At 36.7% G+C, this 17,603-nt stretch overlaps 1 pseudogene; it reads right to left on the bottom strand.

Annotated features, from left to right (window-relative positions):
• Nucleotides 1-1,715: 1,715 nt before the first annotated feature.
• Nucleotides 1,716-17,603, bottom strand: part of LOC119041628 (tubulin alpha-1A chain-like) — a 178,464-nt pseudogene continuing 162,576 nt past the window's right edge.

Genomic DNA, 17,603 nt, shown 5'->3' with positions numbered 1-17,603 from the left:
ATAAATCTAGTGCCCACCTGACACCATAAATTATTGACTATATTCCCTATAGTGTAACTTACATCCTGGTGACTATTTTGTAACTGCCCATGTATATTATTTAATCCCTTCAACTTTTCTACCTAACCCCCTAAACCCCCTCCCAACTGGCAACCATCAGTTTGCTCTTTGTATCTATGAGTGTATTCAGTTTTGTTTGTTCATTAACTCTATTCTTCAGATTCCACATATAAATAAAATCATATGGTATTTGTCTTTCTCTGTCTGACTTAGTTCACTTAGCATAATGCCTTCTATCTCCATCCATGTTGTCACAGATGGTAGTATTTCATTGTTTTTTTATGGCAGAGTAATATTTCATTGTATTTATGCACCACTTCTTTTCCAGTCATCCACTGATGGAACCTTACATTGCCTCTGTATCTTGGCTATTGTAGTCAATAAATAATGCTGCAGTGAACATAAGCATGCATGTATCTTTTAAAATCAGTGTTTTGATTTCTTTGAATATATACCCAGAAGTGGAATTGCTGAGTCATAAATAAGGTAGTTCTATTTTTAATTAATTATTTTTATTTTTTTGTTTTTGCATTCTTTCTTTCCCTTTACTACCTTTCCACCGCCTTTTCTCTAGTAACCACCATACTGTAGTGTGTGTCTGTGAGTTTTTGTTTGTTTGCCTTGTTTGTTCATTTGTTACTTTTAGTTTTATATCCCACATATGAATGACATCATATGGTTCTTAACTTTTTCTGTCTGACTTATTTAACTTGGCATGATATTCTCAAGAGCCAACCATGTTGTCAGTGGGAATGCAAACTGAAAACCAGTTTGAAGGAAACAAATGTTTTAGGAAACTTCATACTGTTTTCCATAGTGGCTGCACTAATCTGCATTCCCATCAACAGTGTACTAGGGTTCCTTTTTCTCCACATCCTTGCTAACACTTGTTTGTTGATTTATTGATGATAGCCATTCTGACAGGTATGAAGTGATATTTCATTGAGGTATTTAGAATAAATATTTCATTTATTCTAAATGATATTTCATTTAGAATATCTCTGATGATTAGTGACATTAAGCATCTTTTCATATGTCTATTGGTCATATAGATCCTCTTTGGAGAAGTGCCTATCCAGGTCCTCTGCCTATTTTATAATCGGATTGTTTGGGTTTTTTGGATTTCAGTTGTTTACGTTCTTTATATATAGAGTCTGGCACAAATAACACACCTATTTATTACAAAATCTTTTATTATAATATCATAAGCGTGTAATTCTGTAATGTAACAATATCACACTCAAACACACCATTATGACATTTTGGGTGAAATGTTCAAATTAAAACTATAAATTATTATACCTATATTGTTACCCTACCAATCACACTCAAGCATGTCTTACTTCTGCTGGACCCTGTATTTTGGATATTAACTCTTATTATTGATGCATCATCAGTGAATATCTTCTCTCATTTTGGTAGGTTGTCCTTTTGTTGATAATTTTTCTTTGCTGTGCAGACTTCTTAGTTTTACGTAGTTCCATTTGTTCATTTTTCCCTTTTGTTTCTATTGCCTGAAGAGATATGTATAAAAAATTACCAAGACAAAGTCAGAGAGTTTACTGCCTGTGTTTTCTTTCTTTTATTTTTAAGACAGGGAATACTTTATTCAAACCCATCAGAGAAATGAACTGATTGAGTCTGTAACAAAGTGTCATGTTTTAAAGCATAGGCCAGTAATTGTATACAAATATACACTGCTACATACAAATTAACTGATCAGACCATAACTTTTCAACATTTAAAACAGAATAAACTTCCCTGTAAAAGTAGCACCATTGTGGCATTTTAACTTTAGTATTTCTCTCCTTCTTCCTCACCATCTCCTTCAACAGAATCCACACCAACCTCCTTGCAATCCTTCTCTAGGGGAGCCATGTCCTCATGGGTCTCAGAGAACTCCTTCCTCCTTGCCCTCACCCACATACCAGTGGACAAAGGCACACTTGGCTTACATCAGGTCAAACTTGTGCTCTAGGCAAGCCCAGGCCTCAGCAATAGCTGTGGTGTTGCTGAGTATACACACAGCTGGCTGTACTTTAGCCAGATCTCCACCAGGCACCACAGTGGGAGGCTGGTAATTAACTTTGAAGACGGTGGGGCACCAATCCACAAATTGGATGGTATGCTTGGTCTTGATGGTGGCAATGGCAGCACTGACATCTTTGGGAACCACATTACCATGGTAGAAGAGGCAGCAAGCCATGTATTTACCATGACGAGAATCACATTTCACCATCTGGTTTGCTGGCTCAATGCACGCATTGGTGATCTCTGTTACAGAAAGCTATTCATGGTAGTCTTTCTCAGCAGAGATGAGAGGAGCATATGTGGCCAGAGGGAAGTGGATGTGGGGATAGGGCACCAGGTTGGTCTGGAATTTGGTCAGATCAACATCCAGGGCTCCATCAAACCTAAGGGAAGCAGTGATAGAAGATACCATGTGACCTATCAACCTATTCAAGTTAGTTTAGGTTGGGTGCTTGATATCGAGGGTTCTATGACAAATGTCATAGATGGCCTGTTTGTCAACTATGAAGGCACAGTTAGAGTGCTCCAGGGTTCTCTGAGTGGTGAGGATGGAGTTGTAGGGCTCTACTACAGCGGTGGAAACCTGAGGGGCTGGGTAAATGGAGGACTACAGCTTCAACTTCTTGCCATAATTGACAGAGAAATGCTCCATCAGCAGGGAGGTGAACCAAGCTGTGGAAAACCAAAAAGCCCTGAAGACCTGTGCACTGGTCAACCAGTTTCCGAATTCAGTCCAAGACAAGGTTAATGATCCCCTTGAAAATGGTGTAGTGTCCATGGGCATAGTTATCGGCAGCATCTTCCTTGCCTGTGATCAGCTGCTCAGGATGGAAGAGCTGGTGGTAGGTTCCAGTGCAAACTTTATCAATGACTGTGAGTTCCAGTTCTACAAACACTGCCCTGGGCACATGCTTGCCGGTGCCTGGCTCACTGAAGAAGGTGTCAAAAGAGTCATCTACCCCTCCAATGGTCTTGTCACTTGGTATCTAGTCATCAGTCTGGATGATGTGTTCCAAGCAGTAGAGCTCCCAGTAGGCATTGTGGATCTGGACACCAGTCTGCCCAACACGGATGCAGGTGCACTCACACATGGTTGGTGCTTAGCGACTGCCAAGTGGATGGTGGAAAGGAAGAAGATGAGGAGTTGTTATTTCTTACAGCCTGACTCTTAGGCAGAAGATGTAAGAGAACCTACTCTTTTCTTTTTTTTAAAAGATTTTATTTAGTTAGTTTTAGAGAGTGGGAAAGGGAGGGAGAGAGAGGGAGAGAAACATCAATGTGTGAGAGAAACATTGATCAGTTGTCTTTCACATGCCCCCAACCAGGGACCTGGCCTGCAACCCAAGCATGTACCCTGACTGGAAATTGAATCAGTGATCTTTGGGTTTGTGGGACAATGCCCAACCCACTGATCCACACCAGTCGGGGCTACTGCCTATGTTTTCTTCTAGGAGTTTTATGATTTTGGGTCTTACATTTAAAACTTTAATTCACTTCTGGCCAAGATAGAGGAGTAAGTAGAAGCTCTTCACTTCCTTGCACAACCAAAAGGAGGATAACAACCAATCTAAAATCAACAAACAACCAGAAGTGCCAGAAAATCAAACTGCATGGAACTCCAACAACCAAGGAATTAAAGAAACAGTCAACCAGACCAACCAACACTGGTTGTCTTGGAGTCAACCAGTGCTCCAAGACAAAGAAATATGGCCCAAATGAAAGAACAGAGCAAAACTCCACAAAGTGAGCTAAGCAATGAGGAGATAGCAAACCTATCTGATGGAGAGTTCAAAGCCCTGGTAATCAAAATACTCACAGAACTGATTGAGCTCTGTCACAAAATGAAGGAACAAATGAAGATTACCTAAAGTGAAATAAAGTAAAATATTCAAGGAACCAACAGTGACAGGAAGGAAACCAGGACTCAAAGCAATGATCTGGAACAAAAGGAAGAAATAATCATCCAACTGGAACAGAATGAAGAAACAAAAATTTAAAAAAAATGAAAAGAGGCTTAGGAACCTCTGGGACAACTTTAAACATTCCAATATCCAAATTATAGGGATGCCAGAAGGAGAACAAGAGCAAGAAATTGAAAACTTATCTGAACAAATAATGAAGGAAAACTTCCCCAATATAGCGAAGGAAATAAACTTCCAGGGAGTCCAGGAAGCTCAGAGTCTCAAAGAAGTTGGATCCAAAGAGGAACACATCAAGGCACATCATCATTAAGTTGCCCAAGATTAAATATAAAGAGAGAATCCTAGAAGCCACAAGAGGAAAGGAGAGAGTTACCTACAAAGGAGTGCCCATAAGGCTATCATCTGATTTTTCAAAAGAAACCTTACAGGCAAGAAGGGGCTGGAAAGAAGTATTCCAAGTCATGAAAGGCAAGGACCTACATCCAAGGTTACTTTATCCAGCAAAGCTATCATTTAGAATGGAAGGGCAAATAAAGTGCTTCCCAGATAAGGTCGAGTTAAAGGAGTTCATCGTCACCGAGCACTTATTATATGAAACATTAAAGGGATGTATCTAAGAAATTGAAGATGAAAAACTGTGAACAGTAAAATGACAACAAACTCACAACTATCAACAAATGAACCTGAAAAAAAAGGAAAACAAAAACTAAGCAAACAATAGAACAGCAACAGAATCAGAAAAATGGATATCACATGAAGGATTTTCAGTGGGGAGGAGAGGAATAGTGGGGGAAAGGTACAGGGAATAAGAAGCATAATTGGTAGGCATAAAATAGATGGAGAGAGGTCAAATGGTATAGGAAACAGAATTCAAAGAACTTATATGTACAAACCATGAACATGAACTAAGGGGGGAATGCTGTAGGGTTGGAGGGTGCAGTGTAGAGAGGGGAAAATTGGGAAAACTCTAATAGCATAATTAATAAATTATACTTAAAAACTTTAATCTATTTTTAGTGCATTTTTGTATATAATAAGATTATCTAGTTTCATATTTTTCATGTATCTGTCCAGTTTTCCAAACAGCATTTATTGACTAGACTGTACCCCATTGTATATTCTTGCCCCCTTTATCATAGATTAATTGACCATATAGGTGTGGGTTTATTTCTGGGCTCTGTATTCTGTTCCATTGATCTATGTATCTGTTTTTATGCCAGTAGCATGCTGTTTTGATTACTATAGCCTCTGGTATAGTTTGATTACCAGGTAGTGTGATACCTCTAACCCTTTGGGTGTACTATTGATAGAACTAATCAGGTAGTGCTCTTGTGTGGTCTGAGGTGTGTTGGTTTTGGGTCCTCTTGGAAGGGTCTCCTGGTAGGAGCTACATAGCTATCCATGGTTGGTAGCTGCCTTGCTGGGCCTGGAGAGAAGTGGGAAAGGTCATGCTGTGAACCAGGCTGGCTACCACCAGTGCTGGGCCTGGTGCTACTCAGCAAGGGGCACAAAGCATGCAGAGGCCAACCACAGACCTTTGAGAGTTTTTAGTAAAGTGTGCAGAACAGGCTGAGGCTGGCTGCCTGTGAGGAACAGCTAAGGAAAAAGGCTCAGGTGGTATGTGAGCTGGGTGGAAAAAGGTCTCAGGGAGTCACTAGTATGAGGTAAGCAATGTTCACAGGTTAAGGCAGATTCAAATTCGGTGTCCACCTGTGTATATAGGGTGTGTGGGAAGAGGGCTGAACACAGGAACAATGGTGGCTGCCCTTCCAGCCCTAGCCCTGAAGCCACACAGTTACATTTCTCCCCTTATGACCTTGGCACCTTTTGAGCTGTTGTTCCTCTGCTGTAGCTTAGGTTGAGTGTTCATGAGTGAGTCTGTGAGCAGGCCTTTTTAAGAGTATACCTTGGTTTCCAGAAGCCCTCCATCTCATGCAGACTGAAACCCTTCTGATTGTTTACAGCCAGATATTGTGGGGACTCCTCTTCCTGGCTTAGGGAACTTGGTGTTGGTCTGGGGCCCATTGCTCCTGGAGGGACCTCCAGAGCCAAGATATTCCTCCTGAATCTCACATGCTACATACACATGGGTGTAAGACCATCTTACTTCTCGACTCTGTCCCTCCTACTAATCTCAACATGGGTTCTTCTTTTTAAATTTATTTTTATTTATGTATAGTTACTATATAATCTTATATTGGTTATATCAGTTTTGAGTGTACAATATAGTGATTTGACATTTTTATAACTTACAATGTGATCACCCCATTAATTCTAGTGATCACCTGTCACCATGCAAACTTATCACAATATTATTAACCATATTCCTCTCCTTTTTCACACATCTCACTTACCCCCTTCCTTCTGGTAACCATCCCTTTAGTCTCTGTTTCTATATGTCTATTTTTTTTAGTTTCCACATATAAGTGAAATCACATGGTTTGTGGCTTTCTCTGCCTGACTTTTACCCTCTACATCCTTCCATGTTTTTGTACATGGCAAATTAAAAACAGATTTTATTCTTTTTTATTGTTGTATAATATACCAATGTATATATACTAGAGTTCTTTATCCATTCATGTATCAGTGGACATCTAGGTTACTTCCAAATCTTGGCTATTGTAAATAATACTGCAATGGACATAGGGTTGCACATATCTTTTCAAATTAGTGTTTTTGTTTTTTCTGGATAAGTACCCAGAAGTGGAACTGCTGGTTTATATCCTATATCTATTTTCAGTTTCTTGAGGAATCTTTATACAGAGCTGCACCAGTTTGCAGTCCCATCAACAGTACACAAGGGTTCTCTTTTCTCCACATCCTTGTAAACACATTATTTGTTCACTTTTTGATATTAGTCATTCTGACTAGTGTGAGGTGGTAACTCCTTGTGGTTTTGATTTGCATTTCCTGATGATTAGTGATATTGAGCATCTTTACATATGTGTGTTGGCCATCTGTATGTCTTCTTTGGAGAAATGTCCTCTACCCACTTTTTGATTGAATTGTTTATTTATTTGTTTTTTGGTTATTGAATTGTATGAGTTTCTTATATATTTTGGATATGTCACTTGCAAATATATTCTCCCATTCAGCAGGTTGCCTTTTTGTTTTGCTGAAGATTTCCCTCACCTTGCAGAAGCTTTCTACTTTGTTGTAGTCCTATTTGTTTATTTTTGCTTTTGTTTCCTTTGTTTGAGGGAATGTATCTAAAAATATTACTTAGACTGATGTTGATTAGTTTTCTTCCTGTTTCCTTTTAAGAGTTTTATGGTATTAGGCCTTACATTTAAATCTTTAAGTCTATTAAATCTACTCAAGTAAATTTTGAGTCTATTTTTGTAAATGGTGTAAGAGAGTGGTTGTTTTCATTTTTTTGCATATATCTATCTGTCCAGTTTTACCAACACTACTGTTGAAGAAACTGTTGTTACTCCAGTGTATCTTTTTTTGTCATTGTTATAGATTAGTGGGCCAAATAAGTGAAGTTTATTTCTGGACTCTATATTCCTTTCCATTGATCTATATGTCTGTTTTTGTGCCAGTACCATACTGTTTTGATTTTTATAGCTTTGTATAATGTGAGATCAGGGAGTTTCTCATGACTTTTTTTTTTTTCTATTCAGGGTCTTTTGTGGTTCCATATAAATGTTTGGATTGTTTATTCTAGTTCTGAGAAGAATTACACTTGTATTTTGATAGGAATTGCATTGAATCTGTAAATTGCTTTGAGTAGTGTGGTCATCTTAACAATATTAATCCTCCCAATCAATGAGCATGGTATATAATTTCATTTATTTGTGTCCTCTTTAATTTCTTTATTTCATGTATTTATCGTTTTCAGCGTACAAGTTTTCTATTCCTTGATTAAGCTTATTCCTAGGTATTTTATTCTTTTTGTTTAATCTTTATTTTTAGAGAGAGGGGAATGGAGAGAGAAAGAGGAGAGAAATGTCAATATGTGGTTGCCTCTTGAGGCATCCCCTAAAGAGGACACAGCCTGCAATCCAGGCATGTGCCCTGATGGTGAATCAAACCGGTGACCCCTTGGTTCACAGGCCTGTGCTCAATCCTCTGAGTCAAACCAGCCAGGGCTATTTTATTCTTTTTGATGAAATTGTGAATGGGATTTTTAAAATAATTCCTTCTATTTTTTTCTATTAGGAATATTACAGACTTCTGTATATTAATTTTGAGTCCTGCTACTTTACTGAATTCTTTTATCAATTCTATTAATTTTGTGAATTATTTAAAGTTTTCTGTAATTAGTATCATGTCATCTACAAATAGAGTTTTACTTCTTTTTTATTTGAATGACTTTTATTTCTTTTTTAAAGTATATTTTATTCACTGTGCTATTATAGTTGTCCTATTTCTTTTTTCTCTTTATTCCCCTCTGCCCTGCACCCCCTCTCCCACATGCATCCCCCCCTTAGTTCATGTCCATGGGTCATACATGTAAGTTTTTTTGGCTTCTCCATTTCCTACACTATTTTTAACTTCCCCCTGTCTATTTTGTACCTACCAATTGTTATTCCCTGTACTTTTCCTCCTATTCTTCCCCCACCCCCACCCCACTGATAACCCTCCCTGTGTGATCTCCATTTCTGTGATTCTGTTCCTGTTCTAGTTGTTTGTTTAGTTTCTTTTGTTTTTGTTTTTTAGGTTCAGTTGTTGACAGTTGTGAGTTTGTTGTCATTTGGATGCCTTTTATTTCTTATTCTTATCTGATTACTGTGAGTAGGACTTTCAGTGCTATGTTGAATAATCATGGCAAGAGTGGGCATCTTTGCCTTCTTCCTGATCTTAGAGGAAAGGCTTTCAACTTTTCAATAGTATGATATTAGCTATGAGCTTGTCATACATAGCCTTTATCAAGTTGAGGTAAGTTTCTTCTATACCCACTTTGTTGAGAGTTTTTATCCTAAATGAATGCTGAATTTTGTCAAATGCTTTTACTGCATCTGTTGAGATAATATGATTTTTATCCCTGGCTTTGTCGATATGATGAATCACATAATTGTTCTGCAGATGTTGGACCACTTGCATCCCTGGTATAAATCCCACTTAATCATGCTGAGTAGTCCTTTTAATGTACTGTTGAATTCAGTTTGCTAGTATTTATTGAGAATTTTGGCATCTGTTGTCAGGCCTGTAATTCTCTTTCTTTGAAGTGTCTTTGTCTGGTTTTGGTATCAGGATAATGCTGGACTCCTAGGATGAGTTTGAAAATATTCCTTTTTCTTCGATATTTAGGAAGGAGAGGTACTAATTCTTCTTCTTTTTTTAAAGATTTTATTCATTTATTTTTAGAGGGGAGGAGAAGGAGAGAGGGAGAAAGATATCAATGTATGGTTGCCGCTCATGTGTCCCCCACTGGGAACTGGCCTGCAACACAGGCATGTGCCCTGACTGGGAATCGAACCATGATTGTCTGGTTCGCAGGCCCGCAGGCTCACTGAGCTACACCAGCCAGGGCTAATTCTTCTTTAAAGGTCTAGTAGAAATGTTTGGTTTTGAGCTTTTGTTTCCTGGGATTTAAAAAAAATTTCTCCTTCAATTTTGTTGCTAGTAATTGGTCTGTTCAGATTGTCTGTTTCTTCTGGTTTAGTCTTGGAAGGTTGTTATGTTTGTAAAAACTAATCCATTACTTCTAGAATGTCAAATTTGTTGACATAGAATTGTTCATAGTATTCTTTAATGATCCTTTGTATTTCTGTGGTGTCTGTTGTAATCTCTCCTTTCATTTCTGATTTTATTTGTTTTCTCCCTCTTTTCTGCTTTATGAGTCTTTGCTAGAGGCTGGTCAATTTCTAATTTTTAGTTGCATTGATCTTTTCTATTGTTTTTCTGTTTTCAATTTTATTTATTTACACTGTAATTTTTATTATTTTCTTACTTCTACTTTCTTTGGGTTTTCTTGTTCATCTTTTTCTAATTGTATTAAGTGTACCTTTAGATCATTTATTTATTTATTTCTAATTGATTTTATTAGGGTGACATTGGTTAATAAAGTTAATTAGGTTTCAACTGTATAATCCTATAACATACCATTTGTATATTCGTTTTATTTATTCTTAAAAAGATTTTATTTTTACAGAGAGGGGAAGGGAAGAAAAAAGAGGAAGAGAAACATCAACGTGTGAGATACACCCATCTACTGGTTGCCTCTCACATGCCCCCAACTGGGGACTCAGCCCACAATCCAGTCATGTGCACTCACTGGGAATCAAACCAGTGATCTTTTGGTTCGCAAGCCAGTGCTCAATCTACTGAGCCACACATGCCAGGGCTCCATCTGTATATTTTATTGTGTTTTCCACCCAAAGTCAAGTTTCTTTCTATCATAATTTATCCCCCCTTTACCCTCTTCTACCTCCTTCCACCCCACTTTTTCTCTGGTAAATCACCAAACTGTTGTCTGTGTCTATAAGTCTTTTTTTTTTGTATTTTTCTGTGTAATCCCTTTACCTTTTTTACACAGTCCCATAACCCCCAGCCCCTCTGACAGCTGTCAGTTTATTCTCTATCTGTGATTCTGGCTACTATTTTGTTTGTTAGTTTAGTTTGTTTATTAGATTCCTCATATGAGTGAAATCATATGGTATTTGTTTTTCTCTGACTGGCTTTTAATTCTCTTCAGGTCCATCCATGCTACTGTAAAGGGTAAACTTTCCTTCTTTTTTAGAGCTATGTAGTATTCCATTGCGTAAATTTATCATAGATATTTTACCCACTTATGTACTGATGGACACTCGAGCTGCTTGAAAATTTTGGCTATTATAAATAATGCTGCAATGAGTATAGGAGTGCATATATTCTTTTGAATTACTCTTTTGGGTTTCTTCAGATATATTACAAGGAATGGAATCACTGGAGAATAAGACAGTTCCATTTTCAATTTTAACTCCATAGTGCTTTTCACCATGGCTGCACAAGTCTGCATTCCCACCAACAGTGCACAAGAGTTCCATTTTATCCACATCCTTGCCAACACATAATTTTTGTTGATTTATTGCTGATGGTCATTCTGACGTGTGAGGTAACATCTCATTGTGGTATAAATTTGCATTTCTCTGATAATTAGTGACTTTGAATATCTTTTTATATGTCTATTGGCCATCTGTATGTCCTCTTTGGAGAAATGTCTATTCAGATCCTTTTTTAATTGGATTGGGTTTTTTTTTGTTTTGTCTTCGTTTTTGGTGTTGAGTTGTATGAATTGTTTATAAATTTTAGATATTAACCACTTACAAATGTATCATTGGCAAATATGTTCTTGCATTCAGCGATTTTTTTCCCTTCATTTTGTTGATGGTATCCTGGCTGTACAAAACCTTTTTAGTTTGATGTAGTCCCATTTGTTTATTTTTCTTTTGTTTCCCTTGCCCAAGGAGATATAACAGAAAAAATATTGCTATGAGAAATGTCTGAGTTTTAACTGCATGTAGTTTCTTCTGGGATTTTTATGTTCAAATCTTATACTTAAATCATTAATCCATTTTGAATTATTTCTTGTTTATTTTATAAGAAGGTGGTCTAGCTGGGGTTTTCTTGCACACATCTGCCCAATTTTCCCAATACCATTTATTTTGTCTGCTTTGTTAAATATTAGTTGACTCTAAAGTCATGGGTATGTTTCTGGGCTTTCTGTTCTGTGCCATTGATCTATAGCTCTGTTTTTATGCCAGTAAAATGCTGTTTTGATTACTATGGCCTTGTAGTAGTTTGAGATCAGGTACTGTGATTCCTCCAACTTTGATTTTCTTTCTCAAGATTGCTGTTGCTATTCAGGGTCTTTTGTGCATCAATAGATATTGTTGAACTATTTGTTCTAACTGTGTGAAATATACCATTGATATCTTTTTAAATTTTATTTAAATTTTATTTTTTATATTACAGTTGTTTCCACTCTTTCTCTCCCTTCCCACCTTTACCCAGCCCCACCCTCTTTTCTTCCTCAGTCAGTCCTTTCATTGTTGTCCACATCAGTGGGTCATTCATAAATGTTCTTTGGTTAATCCCTTCACCATCTTTCATCTAGTCCCCACCCTTTCAGCAGCTTATTTTGATATGAATTGCATTGAACCTATAGATCTGTTTGGGTAGTATGGACATTTAAATGATGTTAATTCTTCCAGTCCATGAACACAGTATATGCATCTACTTATTCATACCTTCTTAAAGGTCTCTCTTTAGTGTGTTATAATGTTCTGAGTACAGGTCTTTACATCCTTGGTTAAATTTATACCTAGGTAGTTTTTAAAAGTTTATTTATTTATTTATTTATTTATTTATTTATTTATTTTTAGAGAGAGGAGAAGGGAGGGAGAAAGAAAAGGAGAGAAACATCAGTGTGTGGTTGCCCCCCACCCAGGACCTGGTATGTGCCCTGACTGGGAATCAAACCAGTGACCTTTTTTTGGTCACCAGGCCAGAGCTCAGTCCACTGAGCCACACCAATCACAGCCCTAGGTATTTTTTAATGCAGTTATAAATGGGATTGTTTTCTTAGCTTCCCCTTCTGATAGTTCATTATTGGTATATAAAAATGAAATTGATTTTTGGATATATATTTTGTATCCTGCTACTTTATTGATATCATTTCTCAGTTCCAGTATTGTGTGTGTGTGTGTGTGTGTGTGTGTGTGTGTGTGTGTGTGAAATCTTTAGGATTATCTATATATATAGTGCCATGTCATCTGCAAATAATGAGTTTTACTTATTTCTTTCCAATTTGAACGCTTTTTATTTCTTCTTCTTGTCTGGTTGCTATGGCTAGGACTTCCAGTGCCATGTTGTGTAAGAATTGTGAAAGAGGACATAACTGTCTTATTTCTGACCTTAAGAGAGACACTTTTGGTTTTTGCCGGCTCAGTATGATGTTGGCTGTGGGGTTGTTCTATATTGCCTGTATTATGTTGAGGTATTTTCCTTTTATTTCCACTTTGCTTAGAGTTTTATTGTAAATGGTGTTGTACTTTATAAAATGCTTTTTCTGTACCTATTGATATGATCATATGACTTTTTACCCTTCCTTTTGTTTATGTGCTTTATCATACTTATTGATTTGTGGATACTGTACCAATCTTCCATACCAGGAATAAATCACACATGATAATGGCATATGAATCTTTTTAATGTATTTCTGGATCCTATTTTGTCTCTTAATGTAGTATTCATTTCAAATTCTATGTTGACAGATGTAAGTATTGTCATACCTACCTTTAAATTTTTCATTTAGATTAAATATCTTTTTCCATCCTTTTAGTCTGTGTGTATCTTTCATTCTGAGGTGCATCTCTTGTAGACAGCATATATATGGGTCTTGCTTTCTTATCGGCTTAGCTACCCTCTGTTATTTGATTGAAGCATTTAAGCATTTACATTTAAAGTGATTATTCACAGGTACAAATTTATTGCCATTTTATTCTTTATAACTAACTATGTTTCTCTGTTTATTTTATTTTTCTTTTTAAAGAAGACCCTTTAACAATTCTTTTAATACTGGTTTGGGGGTAACTACTCCTTTAGCCTTATACATAACCTCATGATGCAGATGTTATTGTGGTTGATGTTGTGCTAAAGATCCCCTAATCTATTCTCATTTTTAATAATCTTTTTTTCCGTTTGCTGCTCTTATTGGGTGTTTTCTTTTACCCTGTGTTCCAAATCACTGAATTGATCATCTGCCTCCAATGTGCTGTTTATTCCTTCTAGTGTAATCTTCATTTCTGACTAGTTATTTTTCATGGTTTCTATGTTCTATTTTATGCTTGCTATCTTTTTTTCTTTGTTGAAGTTCGCACTAATTTCATTTAGCATTTTTTGGAACTCTGTATCTGCTAAATTGCTTGCCTCTATTTCACTTAGCTCTTTTTCTGGAGATTTCTCCTGTTCTTACATTTGGGCCATATTTCTTTTACTCCACATTTTGGCTGCATCTTTATGCTTCTTTTTATATATTAGGCAGGTCTTCTATGTCTCCCAGTCCTCTAAGTGTGGCCTTATGTATTGGTGTCCTGTGGGATCCAGTGATACCATCTCCTTGATCACCTGAGTGGGGTGTTTCAGGAATGCCCATTGTGGGGGTTACATGGGACCTTCTTTTGTAATTGAGGCTTTTTCACTGTTGACACTATTAGAGATGTCCTCCATTTCCCTCCACTTTGACCTGCTTCACCCAGCCCTCATGCCTACCCCCATCCTTTACCACATTGTTGTCCATGTCCTGTGCACATATGCATGTATGTCTTTTGACTAATCTTTTCTAGTCTCCTCCATCCCCCTCTACTCAGAATGTTTGTCTGTTCCAATGTATTCATGCCTGTGGTTTTATTTTATTGTCAGTTTATCTTGCTCATTATGTTCCACATATGATTGAGATTATATGGTATTTGTCTTTTCTGGCTTATTTATTTTGCTTAGTATGATATTCTTAAGCATGTTGTCACAAAGAGCACGAGTTTCTTATTACTTAGAGCTGCATAGTATTCCATTGTGTAAATGTACTACATCTTTTTTATCCACTTATATACTAATGTGTACTTGGGCTGTTTTCAGATCCAGGCTATTGTAAATAATGCTGTTATGAACATAGGGATGCATATATATTTTTCTGATTGGTGTTTTGGGATTTTTTAAATTTATTTTTTATTGATTATGCTGTTACAGTTGTTCTATTCCCCCCTTCATTCCCCTTCACCCTACCCCCCCGTCCTCACCATTACCCCCCTTTAGTTTATGACCATGTGTCTCAAGTTCTTTAGATTCTATATTCCCATACTATTCTTGCCCCCCATCTATTTTCTATCTACTGTCTATGCTATTTATTTTCTGTACCTTCTCCCCCCTTCTTCTCCTCCCACTCCCCTGTTGCTAACCCTCCTTGAGATCTTCATTTCTATGTTTCCACTCCTGATCTAGCTGTCCTTTTAGTTTGCTTTTGTTTTAGGTGTGGTTATTTAAGATATGTTCCAATTAGTGTGATCTCTGGGTCAAATGGCAGTTCAATCTTTAGTTTTTTGAGGAAACTCCATACTGCTTTCCACAGTGGCTGCACCAGTCTGCACCAGGGTTCTGTTTTTTCCATATGCTAAAATGCACTTGTTGTTTGTTGATTTATTGATGGTAGGCATTCTTGCAGGAGTGAGATAATACTTCATTGTAGTTTTAGTTTGCATCTCTTCGATGATTAGTTATGTTAAGCATTTTTTCATGTGTCTGTTGGCTACATGTATGTCCTCTTTGGAGAAGTGGCTATTCAGGTCAAATACAGATTCTTTAAATGGGTTGTTTACCTTCCTGGTTTTCAGTTGTATAAATTCTTTATAAAATTTGAAAATTAAACCCTTATCAGATGTATCATTGGAGAACATATTCTCCCATACAGTGGTTTCCCTTCTCATTTTGTTGATGGTTTCCTTTGCTTTACAGATTTTTAGTTCAATGTATTCCCATCTATTTTTTCCTTTGTTTCCCTTGCCCTAGGAGACACATAGTAAAAAATATATTGCTATAAAAGATGTCTGACATTTTACTGCCTATATTTTCTTCTGGGGTTTTTACAGTTTTGTGACTTACATTTAAGTCTTTAGTCCATTTTGATTTTATGGATTAAAAGAAGTCTTTAATCCATTTGATTCTTGTGTATGGCATAATTTGGTGGTTTACATTCTTTCTTTTTTTTTCTTTTTGGCCTGTACCAGTTCAATGCCCCTAACACCTTTTATTTGAAGAGACTATTTTTACTTCTTTGTTATCATCTTGTTTTCTTTGTCAAATATTAATCCACCACAAAGTTGTGGGTTGATTTCTGGGCTCTCTGTCCTCTTCCATTGATCTATATGCCTGTTCTTGTGCCAGTACTGGGCTGTGTTAATTACAACGGCTTTGTAGCATAGTAGTATAGTTTCATATCTGGCATTGTATTTTCCTCCAACTTTGCTCCTCTTTTTAAAGATTTTATTTATTTATTTTTAGAGAGGGGAAAGGAGGGAGAAAGAGAGTGAAACATCAATGTGTGGTTGCCTCTCATGTGCCCCCCTATTGGGGACCTGGCCCTCAACCCAGGCATGTGCCCTAGACTGGGAATTGGATGGGCAACCCTTTGGTTCACAGGTGGGTTCTCAATCCATTGACTAACCAGGGCCAAACTTTGCTCTTTTTCTCAAGATTGCTGAGGCTATCTGGATCTTTTATACTTCCATATAATTTTTTGAATATTTGTTTTAGAACTATGAAATATGCCATTGTTTTTTAATCATTTTATTTATTTTTTTACATTTTTATATTGTTGTTCAAGTACAGTTTTCTGCCTTTTATTCCTACCCCTCCCCACAATCCCAGCCCTCCCCACTTTCCTCTTTTGTTTCCACCCCCCCCCTTTGTTATTGTCCATGTGTCCTTTATAATTGTTCCTGCAAAATGTTCACACTTTTCCCCTATAACACCCTCCCTTCTCCCCTCTGGTCACTGTCAGCCTGTTCTCAATTTCCATGTCTTTGGTTATATCTTCCTTGCTTGTTCATTTTGTTGATTAGGTTTCTGTTAAAGGTGAGCTCATATGATATTTTAATGGGAATTGCATTGAATCTATAGATTGCTTTGGGTGGTATGGACATTTTAATGTTAACTCTTGCAATCCATAAACATGATATATGCCTTCACTTGTTTGTGTCTTCTTTTATTTCTTTCCTAAATGACCTATTGTTTTCTAAATACAGATCTTTTACCTCCTTGGTTAAGTTTATTCCTAAATGCCTTAATTTTTTTTGCCATGGTAATTGGGATTAATTTTTTATTTCTTCTGATAGTTTATTATTGGTATATAAAAGTACTACTGGTTTCTTGATGTTAATTTTATACCCTATACTTTGCCAAACTCACTTATTCAATCTAGTATTTTCTAGTAGAGAATTAAAAATTTTCTCTGTACAATATTATGTTATCTGTGAATAGTGATGGTTTTACTTCCACCTTTCCAATTTTGATGGCTTTTATTTCATCTTCTTGTCTGATCACTGTGGTTAGGACTTCCAGTACTATGTTAAATAATAGTGGTGAAAGCAGACATTCCTGTCTTGGTCCTAATGTTAAGGGAAAACCTTTAGTTGTTGCCCATTGACTATTATGTTGGCTGTACATTTTTCATATATGGCCTCTGTTGCATTAAGGTAGGATTCCTTTATTCCCACTTTGCTGAGAGGTTTTACCATAAATAAGTGCTGAATTTTATCAAATGCTTTTTCTGCATCTATTGTTATGATCATGTGATTTCTATACTTTATTTTATTTATGTGGTTTACCAGTTTTATTATTTGTGAACATCCTACCAACCTTGAATCCAAAGGGTAAATCCCCCTTGGTCATGGTATATAATCTTTTCTTTTAGAGGTTTTTTTAAAATATATATTTTATTGATTATGTTGTTGCAGTTGTCCCATTTTTTTCCTCCCTTTATTCCCCCCTCCCTGTACCTGCCTCTACCATCATTCCCCCACTTTAATTCATGTCCAAGGGTCATACATATAAGTTCTTTGGTTTTTCCATTTTCCATACTTTTCTTAACCTCCTCTGTCTATTTTGTAC

The sequence above is a fragment of the Artibeus jamaicensis genome, unplaced genomic scaffold, assembly GCF_021234435.1.
Source record: "Artibeus jamaicensis isolate MK-2021 breed Jamaican fruit bat unplaced genomic scaffold, CSHL_Jam_final contig_410, whole genome shotgun sequence".
Classification (NCBI taxonomy): Eukaryota; Metazoa; Chordata; class Mammalia; order Chiroptera; family Phyllostomidae; genus Artibeus; species Artibeus jamaicensis.
This window is presented reverse-complemented; position numbering and strand designations above follow the sequence as displayed.